Source organism: Pipistrellus kuhlii, unplaced genomic scaffold (assembly GCF_014108245.1).
Source record: "Pipistrellus kuhlii isolate mPipKuh1 unplaced genomic scaffold, mPipKuh1.p scaffold_m20_p_12, whole genome shotgun sequence".
Taxonomy (NCBI): domain Eukaryota; kingdom Metazoa; phylum Chordata; class Mammalia; order Chiroptera; family Vespertilionidae; genus Pipistrellus; species Pipistrellus kuhlii.
The window spans coordinates 32,468,004-32,482,938 of record NW_023425427.1 but is presented as its reverse complement, the minus strand read 5'-3'; positions in this window follow the sequence as shown (position 1 = coordinate 32,482,938).

The window sequence follows — 14,935 nt, the reverse complement described above, 5'->3', positions numbered from 1 at the left end:
AATGTTAATGTTAAAAACATATGGTACAAATTATGTACAACAATGATTCCAATTTTATAACATACATATATCAATTTTGTTTCATATGTATATATGCTATATATGTGTATTTGAATTTACTAGAAGGAAATATATAAAAATTAATAATAGTTAACCCCAAGTAAAAAGATCATGGGTGAACTCTACTTTCCATTACTTTTCTAAGTTTTCCAAACATGTTCCTAGTGAGTATGAATTAATTTCAAGTGAAAAATGTAAAAGAACTAAAGTAATAATCTTTCTATAGAAAGAATATATATATATATATATATATATATATATATATATATATATATATATAATGTTATAAATATCCAAATGGCCCTTGGCAGAAAAACAGTTCCCCACCCCCAATCTAGATAAATAGATATATAATATCTTCATAGAGAAATTTTAAGTATCCTCAGAAATTTTTTACATATGTACACATATAAACTCCTTTACAAATTAATCTTGTATCTTATCATAAGCCTCCTGATTGCTATTAATCAGGAAGGAAGGAAGGAAGGAAGGAAGGAAGGAAGGAAGGAAGGAAGGAATTACTGAATTATAATTTCCAGTCATAGTTATATTATGATTTTTACATCAGTATTTCCTGTATTTGTACTCCTCTTAAATAACTATATTGTACTGTAGTCTCTTTTCCCACTAACTTTTGCTATGACAGTCATTAAAAGTTAGTATCAGCAAGATTCAATCAAGTCAAATGTGGAATCTACATCGTAGCGGTACATGCCTCTCCAACCTTTGCCCATACCTGGCTCCCCATAAAACAAACCATGACAGGTTTAAAGGCATCTTAAAATACTTGGTGGCTTTGTTATTCAGATAAAAGCTCCAGCTCTAAAAGACTAGATTGCATCAGCAGTTGCTTGCAAATGAAAATACTGCAGAGAACCTAAAACCCAAGTCTACAGGGAGAAAGGCAAACTCTCTGGCATAGCACACAACCACTTCCAATGAGAGTTCATCTAATGAAAGTACACTGACTGCAGTAGCTTTGGGACTTCATGGTTAACTGTCCTTCCTACAAACCATAGTAAAGAACCAAAGTGCTTTGACCCCAACACCTGCCACAGAAAGAACAGATGACTCACAACCCAGAGGTCTTGGTTTTCAACAGGATGCTTGTGGCTCAAATTATTCATGGAGTGGCTCTGCTCTGGTGATTAAAGCAAAGTGGTAATACTTTGCATATGTCTGTGCTACAGGCATTTTTCACGGTATGACTGCAAAATTCTTATAGGAAGACCCAAACTAGGGTAAATGAGAAGGACAAATCGTTCAACTCAATAAAGGGGCAAATTTGGAAGAAAAATTTTGTTGGCTACAAGCCAGAAATTTAAAAGAATGAACAGAATCACAACATAAAACTTTGTGTGTGGTGATATATAAATGACAGAAAATAAAATATTTCCAGTTAGTGTATCTCTTAATTAAACCAAAGGTTTTGCCCTGGCCAATTTCCTCAGTGGTTAGAGCACCACCCCATAATCTGAAGGATCACTGGGGCAATTTCTGGTCAAGGGCATGTACCTCAGTAGCAGGTTTGATCCCAGGCCCAGTTGTTCTTGAGGGAGGCAACCAACTGATGTGTCTCTCTCACACTGATGCTTTTTTCACTCTCTCTCTCTCTTCCTCCCTCCCTCCCTTTTATTCTCTAAAAATCAATGAGAAAAAAAAGTATTATTGGGTGAGGAAAAACCAACAATCATGGTTTCTACATTCTATATATTATGAAGAATTCACAGGGGCACCATGATATACTCAAAAAAGATAAGTCTCCCCAGTGGCACATAACTGAGAGCCCAGAAATGAACCCTCACATATATGGTCAACCAGTATATGACAAGAGAGCCAAGAACACCTGATGGGGAAAGGATAGTTACTTCAATAAATGGTATTGAGAAAATTGGATAACCACATGCAGAAGAATGAAATTAGACCCCTATATTATACAACTCTGAAAAATTAAGTTGAAATGGATTAAAGTCTTAAACACATTTGAAATTTTAAAACTTCTAGAAGAAAACACAGGGAAAAAAGCTCCTTGACATTGGTCTTAGCAATGATTTCTTGGATTTTTCATCAAAAGTAGAAATTAATAAGTGGGACTACATCAAACTAAAAAGTTTTGCACAGGAAAATAAACCATTAAAAAATTAAAAGGAAATATACATAGCAGGAGAAAATATTTGTGAATGACATACCATATTTTCCGGTGTATAAGATGACCCCTAATTTTACAGTTAAAACATAGGTTTAGGCCTATATTCGCTGTATAAGACTACCCCCCACTTCCGAGGCAACACCAGTTCTTTTCTTAATTAAATTTTTAATGAATGACATTTTTCGAACATACCGTAATATATCGTACATTGATACGATAAATGGAAGGTCTCTTCACAAATGGCAATGCCGTGAACTTGACCGAGACATTTTTCGGGATATATTCAGCTTATAAAACGACCCCGATTTTCGGTTGACCTTTTTTTTTTTTCGTTTCAAAAGTCGTCTTATACGCCGGAAAATACGGTATCTATAAGGGGTTACTATCCAATATACACTGAGTGGCCAGATTATTATGATCTCTGAACACATAATAATCTGGCCACTCAGTGTACAGATTTTAAAAATTCATATACTTCAATAGCAAAAAAACTAACAACCTAATTTTAAAAACAGTCAGAGAAATTGAATAGACATTTTCCAAAGAAGACATACAAATGGACAACAGGTATGTAAAATGATGCTCTACATCAGTAACCATCAAGAAAATGCAAATCAAAACAACATTGAGGTACCACCTCACACCTGTCAGAATGGCAATCATAAAAATAACAAGAGGTAACAAGTATTGGTAGGTTGTGGAGAAAAGGAAACCCTTGTACACTGTCGATGGGAATGTAATCTGGTACACCCACTAAAGAAAAAAAATATGGAGGTTCCTCAAAAAATTGAAAATAGAACTATCACATGATTTAGCAACCCCTCCTCTGGGTATCTATGCCAAAGAAATGAAAATAGAATCTCTCTGCGAGATATCTGCATTCCCAGGTTCATTGCAGGATTATTGTAAATAGCCAAGATATGGAAACAACCTATGTGGCCATCAACAGATGGATGGATAAAAAAAAAAGATGTGATGTGTACATATAATAAAATATTATCTAGCCATGAGAAAGAAGAAAATCCTACCATTTGACAATATGGATGAAACATGAAGGCAATGTGCTAAGTCAAATAAGTCAGATGGAGAAAGGCAAATAGCGTATGTATGACATCATTTATATGTGAAATAAAAAAAAAAAGCCAGACTCATAGAAACAGAGAGTAGAGTGGTGGTCACCATAGAATCAATTAAGAGTTTACATGTTACCTCTTCTATATACTGAATAATGTAAAACTAAAAGGGAAGTACACGGTGCAGTGCCTGCCCTCGAGAAGGAAGGATGAGACGAGCTGAGGTCGTGACGATTGAATTAGACAATCCTGGGTTCCTAGTCAGGCTTTGCCACTTGGGCAAGTTATTAAGCACCCTGAGCCTCCACCTTCTTAATGCTAAAATAGGACACTAACACTTAAAGGGTGATTTTGAAATTTAGCAGTGATACACATAATTAATGTACTTAACACATAATAGGTACTTAATAAATTGTTACTACTATTACTAGATACAAAGGATTAAAAATATGAAATAAACATAAAATCATTAGAGAACACACAAGGGAAACACTAAACTATATAGAACTGACTACAAATGCAACAGAAATCCAAAGAGAGAATAAACTAGGTGGGCTGGAACAGTCAAGGAAGTCTTCATGGGAAAGGCCAGGAAGAGAGCTGAACCTTGAATGACAGGCAAGTTCATCAGGGAGGAAAATGGTGGGAGCAGAGGCCTGCATACCTAACAGACAGTGGCTGTGCAATTGATGGGCATACTCAAGCAGAGCATGCATATGAAAGGAAAGCAGAGGAAGGCTACATTGATAGATAAGACCACATTAGAAGCAGTTCATCTGGTTTCTCAGCAATAGGCTAGAAAGTCTGCTGTTCAATCTATTGCTTAGTAATGGTTTTCCTAAATCCATCAAAAAAGAAGTTGTAATAAAGAAAAGTTATGGGGAGGAGCAAAGGCAGGTAAATAAATTTTGTTGTCCTATAATTCTTAAACATTAAAAATTACATTATTTTGCCCTAATCGGTTTGGCTCAGTGAACAGAGGATCAGCCTGCAGACTGACCAGGTTTGATTCTGGTCAACGGCATGTACCTGGGTTGCAGGCACATCCTCAGTAGGAAATGTGCAGGAGGCATCTGATCAATGATTCTCTCATCAATGTTTCTAACTCTCTATCCTTCTCCCTTCCTCTCTATAAAAAATCAATAAAATATGTTTTTTTAAACCACATTATTTTCAGAAACTTGGATCTCTGAAGCAGTATGTTAATTATTGTGGATAATTCTGTTTTATCAGTTAAATGGATTTCCACACCCACTTACCTATACAGCATCTCAATACTTCAGTGTTTGATGGGAACTGGAGGCACTTCAGATGACCAAATGTACCAGACACATCCATCCTCTACCCCAAACTGCCCAAGGAAAGCCTACAGAAGGTCCACAGTCTGTGTCCAATCCCAAAGAGAAACCTAGCATGAGGCTTCCTGGGTCAGAGTAAAGTGAGGCTGAAATGTCAGCAGAAAGTATAAAATCCCACGTTATATGACTCACAAAAACCCCTCTAGAAAAATAGCAGGCCTGGAGAGTTCATGCAATGGGAAGGTTGTGACTTAACTCAGTTAAGGAGCCTAATCCCTGAGACCTCAATAGAGAACCGGGGTTCCCAAAGGCCCACCGGCAAAGGTGAATGTTAGTTTTTTATGGCTTGTGGTTCTGAGGAACTTATGATGAGAAAATATAATTGCTCATTTGTCAATGCCAACATTCTTCTGTTAAAAGAAAGACATAATTTCCTGATGCTTTCAGCTGAGGAGGCATAAAATCCCTGAGGCAGAATCTCCTGAAGGCACAAATTAGCCATTCTAATACAAATTTTCACTGGGCCATAATTTCCTACAGGTCCCTTCAGAGAGCAGCATGCTGCATATCCCTCCCCACCCCCCAATCTCCCCAGCAATGTGAGCTGTGAAGTTTCAAAATGCCGAAATCTGGCCAGACACTGGGATAAAGGCCTTGTTCTCTGGGCAGTGATGGTGGGCTCTTACCCAAAAAGTACAAGGTCTTTCTTCACAAACGAGGAATATTTCCACAGCATGCCCCCATCCCACCCCAGACAAGCTGCTGGGTGCGAGGAGAAGACTTAGCTTCCCTCCCAGCATGGCTGTGACATCCTCCAAGGCTTCGACTCCCCCACCACCTGCCATTCCATTTGTTTTCCAAACCTCTATTGCTGGAGACTTAGCAAAACTTTCTTTTTTTTCCTGCAGGATCAGAGGCGCATCTGCAGATGTCATTTTCTAATGACAGAAGCACCGACATAATCGGTTGATGTTACTGTTTTTCTTTTTGCACACATGCTGGGAAGGGAAGTGTGGAGGGACACACATGAAAACCAACCGGGACCAAGGAGGGTTTTATGAGGAGAATGAAAAGGATGAAAGGAGGGGTGAGGAGGAGTGTGGAGGAAGAGAAAGAGATAAAGAGAAAAGAAGAGCCCAAGGGGGAAAGAAGTTTTTATAAATCTTAACTGCTTTCATCAACTTTCATCTTCCGTCCAGTTCCTCACAAGATTTCTACACATGAAATTTAACTCCAGCCTGTTTAGTTAATTATGAAAAACCAACATGGAAACCATTATTTCAGCGTGTAAATTTATTCACCAGGTGTTATCCACCCACTGCCCTCCTGTTCACAAGCTGACAAGAGTAGCCTGAGGCGCCTGAAGATGGAGGTGGGGGATCCACAGGGAGCCCTCATATTATTCCAGGAGATGCCAGGTGGAAGAAGCAAGGCTGCTGTTTTCCCACCTACCGGGCTCATTGTGTCCCAGGATCAGTGTGAAGAAGGATTCACCAGGCTTGAAGTCACACACACACACACACACACACACACACACACACACTTACCTCAGGGTGCCTTGGGAGCCTGTGGGATAGTGTCTAGGCTCACAGCCTGTTCAGAAACCTCTTCTGCTGGTCAGCTGTCTTATATTGGGTTCCCTAGAAGCAAAAATAGAAAGGAGAGATTCTTGTGGAGTCTCAGGAGAAATCTACATAGGAGTTAGGAGAGTAGGATAGGACAATGCCCATTATCAACAAAACTGGTAATAACAAGTGTTTGAGAGGCTGTGGGGGAAAAGGAACTCTCATTCATTGCTGGTGGAAATGTAAACTGGTACAACCATCATGAAAAACAGTATGGTGATTTCTTAAAAAAAAAAAAAATTTAAATAGAGTTACCATTCAACCCAGCAATCTCTCTTCTTGATATCTACAAAAAAAAAAAAAAAAAAACATATATATATATATATATATATATATATATATATATATATATGCACCCCTATGTTCATTGCAGAATTATTCATGGTGGCCAAGACATGGAGACAGCCAAGGTATCCTTTGATAGAAGATTGGATAAAAAGATGTGCTTCATCTATGATTATATTATGGAATACTACTCAACTTATAAGACAAAATACTGCCATTTGTGACAACATGGATGGTCCTTGAGAATAAAATGCTAAGTAAAATAAGTTAGTCAGGAAAAGCTAAGAACTATATAATTTCACTCATATGTGAAATATGAAGCTGAAACTCATAGGCACAGACAACAGTCTGGTGGTTACCAGAAGGAAGGGGTGTGGGGTGGTAGAGGGAAAAGGAGGCCAAACAGATGATAACCGAAGATTATTTGACTTTGTGTGGTGGGTACACAATGCAACATACAGACCATGTATCATAGTAATGTACACTTAAAACCTATATGATCCTATTAACCAGTGTCACACCAATACATACATTTAATAATCATTTTTTTAAAAGATTATTGAAAAGAGACGAAACCAGTTTGGCTCAATGGATAGAGCGTCGGCTTGGGGACTAAAGGGTCCAGGGTTCGATTCCAGTCAAGGATATGTACCTTGGTTGCGGGCATATTCCCAGTAGGGGGTATGCAGGAGGCAGCTGGTCGATGACTCTCTCTCATCCATGTTTCTAACTCTGTATCTCTCTCCCTTCCTCTGTACAAAATCAATAAAATATATATTTTTAAAAAGATTATTGAAAAGAAAAAGAATTTAAGCAAAGATAGGGTTTCAGCTGATGTCAAGCTTCAGCCTAATGCCACTGGCAGAGTGAGTTGCAACTCAGAATGAATTGGGGCTGGACACATGGAGAGAGATGCACCAGCCCAGCAGAGAGGACCTAATGAGTCTGCCTCCTGCACTGCTCAGAGCCCTGTGTTTCCCAAGTTAAGTTTATCCTTTCACATAGCTTCTCCGGGATTCTGAGTCATCAACATGTCTAGGGAAATTTATAAGAGGAAGATGTGTTTGAAGAAGTACAGTCTCTGATGCTCAGTTAGTCTGCAGCCATAACTGATACTCATCAATTCAGCACCCTCCTCTCCCACCATTATAAGATCTTTTTACCTTCATGACTAAAACTTCCATACACCCTTGCCTAATCTTTCCATTTGAGAATCTAAGATATTTGTAGGAATGGAGAGTTGCAGGATATTTCTGGTCATTTGTAAATGGTCTGAGTCTTGCTCTCAACCCTCCTTTATTTTCACTAACCACCATTGCCTGTATCACCACACAAGCACCATCACAAACCCCAAAAACATTCACCCTTCTTCACCTTCAAAATGATGATTCCAGCTGGAATAGAAGAACAGGCTAGATATTTAGAGATTCTACCTTTTTTCTGCTCCCAGTGGCCACTCCTGCTGCTCCCTGGCTATGCCAGCCACTGTCCTCTCCAAAGATTCCCAGCCATGGGGTACAGCTTAACCATCTCTGATAGGTTGGTTATTCCTCTAGAGGGCAGTATGTCTGCTAAATCACAGGAGGGTTTTGTTTTTTGTTTTTTGTTTTTTAGTACTTTCAAAGAACTGCCTTTTGATGAATTTGCAAACCCCATAAAATATTTTTAATGGACCACAAAGGCAGGTGAAGGCCTTCTGAATCTCCCTTGATGATATAGTGAATTTACCTAGTTTTTAAAAGACTGCACAATAGAGAACATCACAGCATCTTGGCATTACCAAAACTAACACCATGAGATATGGCTCAAGAAGTAAGACTGTACTACAGCCTAGACCACAATCCCCAAATCTCCATATATCATTTCATAGGGAATTGAAAAGCACATATACAAACTAGATCCCAGACACAATCTCTGGTCTCCCTTAAGGGAGCTAGAATCACAGATATTTAGGTTGACCAAATATACTGCTAAGCAAAAGTTGACATGTTTTAATATAGTAATAATTATTCCTAATCTCAATAAGGACTTAGTAGCTCTCAAATCTCGGTCCTGAGACATCCCAAAGTCTCTACTTGTTACAATAGGTATTTCAAAGGAAAATTATTCTAATCAAAATTGATGGTATTAATTTTTATTTTAGAAAGACCTCAGTTCTGGGCCACTTGTATAAAGCTGTATTTTTCCTGAGAACCAGCTTAGGCCATGCCATACTGGGATTCAATTCACATCAGAATCGCCATGAGGAGAGATACTGGAGAATTCCAGCCACAATGAACCAGCATGGTGACTGCATTTGAACCCAAGTCTTAATAAGATTCAGGGAATGGAGAATATTATTAAACCGAATCAACAACATGTGGGTCATACCCCCCCCCCCCCCGCCCCCAAAAAAATGCAGTAAATCACTAGTATAAAATCACAGTTTCAGTTTCTGCTTTAATTTCTTTTTGAGTTTGAAGTTTGCTGGAGAAGTTTGGGATTCTCAATAAGGGACGATTTGACTGATTTGTTTCTCAAAGGTTTCAAGGGCTTGCAAAAGAAATGTGATTTTAATTTACAGCTTTTAAAACTCGCTCTGCTTGAAGTGGTTTGCACATTAAGGTTATAGCTACATGTCAACACAGCTTGTTGAAAGTTTAAAACATCAGTCTTTAAACTTTGTTGTTAGTGGTTCTTATTCCTTTGGTTGGTTATACATAAGAAGTCAAATAACCAGTTTGACTAGTTTCTCCCTGAATGATTTGACAGTTGATCTTGGTGTTATTGTTGAAATAATCTGAGAACTACTTTGGCTCCAAACTCCCTAAAAGTTAAACACTAAGGGCAAAGTCCCTAACTGTATAAACCACCTTCAGGTTTTTACCCTGAACTCACATGGACTTTTAATCAGCTCTCACAATAGGCTTGTTACAGTAGGACTAGAGGAAAACATTACTCAGTGATACTTATCTGTCTATATGCTTCCTTATCTATAAGGGCAACTCATGAAATGGGAAATAGAATGTGTAAACCATTGTCAAACTTTAACTAAGTATCAGGTTTAATTTGTCTGTTTATAGTAGAATCATTTGTAGATCTTATCCCCAAAATCTCTTTCTACCCAAGGTCATCATAGACACAATCTCTTAGGAACAGCCAAGTGTATTCTTATATTCTCCACTTCCCAGGTCTTACTCTCTCGTAACCACAATTAATTTTCAAATTGACAAAGAGTATGTAAACAGAAGAGAAAAATTGTTCCCATTCTGTATATCTTCTGTTCTCCTCTCCCTCATTTTCTTCTCCTTCAGAACACAGCAAAAAGAATCTTTTCTCTAAATTAGAAAATTTTCAAATCTCTCATTTTGCACTTTTACCTTCTTGATATCATGTTTCCTGCATTCTAGTCGTACATGTCACACCAATGCTATGTGTCCAAAGCGTGATGGGTTACCTTTTGTCTATCATTGCAGGTTTTCAAACAGGTTTGAATGACATTTATCTGTGATATTATAGAGTAGGAGGTTGTGTTACCTAGGTCTAAGGTCCTTTTCAACAAGGATATTCTATATCTGATTATTGAAATCCATGTTTCCCCAGACAATGTCAGCATATTGGGATGTATTATGTTGCATTAACAGCAATAAAACCACCTCCAACTGCCAATACAGCCACCCAAAGTCACTCCTGGTTATTCCTAGGAATGTCTAGAGGAGTTTAACTTTTATTATTTTTTGCAAGTTACACTAAACTGCTTGTAGGCACTTGTCACAGTTTCCAGAACACAATGACCAGGTGCCCTTGCCAAGCACTGTTGGTCTTGCTAGTCACTACCATAACCTTTTCCATTTCCATGAAAGTCAGATACAGTTTATGGAAGAGTGGGCCATTCACAAATATGAAATCTAGGTCTAGAGTTCCTTCCCTGCTTTATGATTGAGCTCCTAACAATTGGCTTACAAACAGCGTTTCCCAGATCTCTAGAGATTTTACTAAAAATGACTTCTATTGAGATCCTTATGTCTAAGTGCTAAAAAGTTAGAGCAATGTGTAGGATACCCTCCACCATCTCCCCAATACTTCAGGCAAACCATAGTATATTGGACATATGCCATATTTCTTTATCTCACTCATGAGAGCTGACCCCACTTTAATCTCCAACATGAAATATGTTATACCCCTCACCAGTTCTTTTAGACTCTTATTTTCAAATCAATAAATACTTATTGAATACCAAGCAAAGAGGTGGATAATGGGAATTCAGGAATAATAAAAATCCAACCATTCCCAACCTTACAGATTACACCTTAGAGTCATGGCTGCTGGTGCTCCAGACAGAACTTCTCCTTGACAGTGGAAAGTCTATTTTAAGCTTTCTTTACCCTGGGCTACAAGGGTCATAATCAACAACATCATTTTGACACCTGGTCTAATTTACAAGATAAGTCCTCACTCCATATCTCAGCCTCAGCCTCCTCATTCTCCTATTTGGGCCCCCTCTTTAGACTTAAAACTCCCAGGTGGCTAAGAGAGTATCTAGCTGCCATTTTAAGAGCTCTCCTTCCAGTCATACCTTTGACACTCACAGCAGTACCCTACATAGGTACCGCAAAGTTCTCTGCCAATTACCTTCTCTAGATTACAGTGGGGTGTAGGTATTAGTGGAGCTATGTTTGCACATCAATACCTTTCCTAGATTTTTTTTATACTTCTCCTGTACTTCCATATTACAATTTCTTTTACCCACTCCTTTTTTCTTTCAAGAGTATCTCCTAACCTCTCCAAGGTATACCCAACTTTTGATTCATTAGAAAAGGCACCTCTATGGACTTTGTTCCACCAAAGGGTGGCCATTTCAATGACCATAACAAAATAATTTGATATCCAGAGTCTCAGAGCTTTTCCTTAGAAGAATTCCCCTTTTAATGTCCTCTTCTTTGTGGCTGGCAATTCATTTCCAAGACACTGATTTAAAGAGGTAGATCCCTAAGTCTACACACTGCTACGGCCATATGTGGCTTTCCAAATCTTGCACACTATAAATTGGTTTTCCTCAGCTTCAGAAAGTGGTTTCCTTGCCAAACACAGCTGACCTACTTTGCCACCCATCTTCCTTGCACTAGGAGCATGGATGTAAGAATTGTAAGGCCTGTGACGCTAAGGCCTGTGACCAGGGGATAGAAGAAAGGGTTTTGGGGTGAGCATTGAGGAAATATTATCTGAGTCACCTAGAAAGAAACTAAAGCAAACCCAATATATAGAATATAGCTGTAAACAATTTTTATGTAAAAAATATTCTTAACATTTTAAACTTAAAGAATACACTATAGAAGATTCAACACTGCAGTTGCTATTGCATAATACTTACATTAGCCACCACAAAATCATAACAGTAGGATATTTTCATAAGAAAATTTGAAGAGCTTGCAAGATATACTCATTTGAATCTCCTATCCCCCTCAACTTTCTCAAAACCAAATCATACAATGCAAAAGATGAGGGCATTTCTAAAAGAGATAGAAGGGAAATTTTTAGAAGTCATATAAGCTACACCATGCTGGTTCATGCCTTTGGAGTCACCATAAAACCCACTGGAATTAACACGAGAGGAATGCCAGCCCCCAGCTTCTCAATAGGATCTTGGGAAGACTCATTTATCTCTGTCCAAGGAAAAGGCTATTTGTACCTCTTTGACAAAGGGAACTTTTTATTAGGACAGAGAGTATCTTCTCAGGCCAGCCCAGGTTAGCCCAGGCCAGCATGAGTAAGATATTCCTCTCAGCAGACAAAAGGAGGGCTTGGCAGGTAAGACTCCTGCTTCAATCTGGCTGTGATAGGCACAAGTAAGAGTAGAAGGAGCTATAATATATAGCCTGCCTGCTCCCCAAGATTTGAGGGCCCTTTTACTTTTGAGAGATTCCAAAAGCAAGTGGTCCTTGGCACCACTCAGGTAGGAATCCTGCTGACGGAGGGGAGTAGGGATTTAAGAAGCCACATGTTCATATGAATTACCTGGGAATTTGTTATCATGCACATTACTAAGCCCCTTTCTGATATAATCTAAAATGATAGGCCTGGGATGTGGTCCCCTGGTGGGTATGCTTAACAAAATCAGTGATTCTCATTCAGGGATGCCCTGCTCACACTTTAAGAGATGATGGTAATAGGGCAAAAACAACTCAAAAGACAAAAGGCCAAATATTCAATTCTAGGCTTGCCATAAATGAGATGTAGTATCTCAAGTCCCTGATGCCTCTGGCCTCAGTTTCTCTATCTATAATGTGGGTTGGTTAGACTAGAGGAAGACTTCCCTGAACATCCACACACTGACCCTGTTTTGAACAGGCCATCTCCACTTTATTAGTCTAAGTTTCTAAAACAATGCTACATTGAAAAGAAGAGAGGCTAATTTGTAAAACAAAAGTTAATAGCTGATTAGATGATTCCCTTTCAGTGAAATCTAGAACTCTGAGGGGTCTGCTAAATAAATCTGTTTTGTTGTTCTAATTTCCTGGTCTGTCCCGGCCCCCCCCCCCCCCCCAGTTTTAACACTGAACGCCCCAGGCTCATGGAAAACCCTCTACCTGGGCCTAATAAGAAAGTGTAATTTACTGCACTCCCAGCATGCCTGCTTATCTAAAAAAGACCTCATCAGCACTGTCTGCTGCTCTCCTCTGCCTTCCTTGTCTTTCTTTGGCCAACATCAACTATTATAAATCTCTTGAGGCTGTCTCTCCATTTCAGTGCATCCCAAAGGGGAAAATGGGCTAGAACACCCTAACATTTAGTTCCCCCTCCCAATCCATTTCTTTCCAACTGTGTTGCCTCCAGGACTTGTGTGCCCAGCACTGACTTGAAGAGGACAGGACAGGCTCTGGCTCTTTGAAAGTGAGGCATGTCCTCTCTCATGTGCTTCCAGAGTAAACTGCCTCTCTTAACTTCTGCCTAATGTTATATGAGCAAGAAATAAAATCCTAGAACACCTGCATCTAGCAACTAAGCTGGCTCACACTCATCTTCTCAAAATGAATATAGATATGGAAGCCTTCATTAGAAACACCTTTACTGTCCGATGCACACTAGTTTAGACACACAAATCTTTCACTGTCTGTTTGAGTTAGACCAAATTAGTTACAGAACCATTCAATGGTTTTGCAAAAGACACGAATCTCACCTGATCACCATTTTTCACTGTTCAGCAACTATAATTATTAATAAAGGTAGTTGGAAATGACCTAAGTAATGACAATTAAATCCTTTTTTAAAAGACAATCTGATTTACACATAAAGACAAAAAAAAAAAAAAGAAAAGAAAGAAAATAAAAGAAAAACAAAATGCTTAGAGAACATGAAAGCTTCCTGAATTCTACTCAATTTTGAGCAAGAAGAAAGTTACTACACACATCACTACAAAACTTGTTGATGGAGGATATTATTAAAATGTCTCTTTAAAAGTAATGCTCAATTTTTATTTCTAATTTCTCAAAACTAGAAATTCATCAACTGTAGAATGGGCAAATAAATTGTGATATATTCTTACAGTAAAATTCTACACAGCAATGAAAAGAATTACTGATATATACAAAAACATGCATAAATCCTAGACTTGTTACTAGATGAAAAGGCCAGGCACGGAAGGGTATCTAGAGTAAGATCCCATTTGTGTGAAGTTTAAGAAGAAGAAGCAAAAACAAACTTTTTGCTAGAGATAAGAGCACCTTTCTGTATTCTCCTGTGGATGGAGAGGTTAGAGGAAAAGGGCAGCCCCTGACCTGTGAGAGAATGCAGGGAGAGGAAGAGGGCGCTCCCTTGCCTGTGAGAGAATGTAGGGATAGCCTGGCAGAGCCATAAGGATTCCATAACCCCAGAATGCCCCTGGGCCTCTACACTAATTTCTCCCTCTGATAATAGTGCTTTTGAACGTAAATATGCTACTTGAAATCTATTCTCTTCCCCCAATAAAGAGTTTCTATTTACATACCTCATAGGAACCCAGCCTTGATTTCTGCCACCCTAGAAAGTGCAAGGGTGTCACTTCATTTAATAACAGAAGTGGGGATAAGAAAGAAAAGTAATTCATGTTACAAATCACAGGTGTTATAGCCAAGAGGCTTAGGGAAGGCATTAGCAAACACAGACCACTTAGGCTGTACAAGCCCTCCTTTTAGTGCTCACTCAATCTTCTCAATAACCTGGGAGGTAGATACTACTATCCCCATTTTCCAGGTCTGAAACTTGACACTAGGAAGTAGCAGAAAGGGGGTTTGAAACAGGCAGTCTGACGCCAGATCCATATCCTTAAGGAGTCTATATTATATTGCCTTTAACCTGCTTGACATTTCTTCACATTTTCCTCCAATGTAATACTGTACTTACTGAAATGCAACAAATCAGGTTGCTTCATCATTATACTTTTTATTCTTAAAGCTTCGTGCTAGACATATGTCTGGATGTCTATATCTC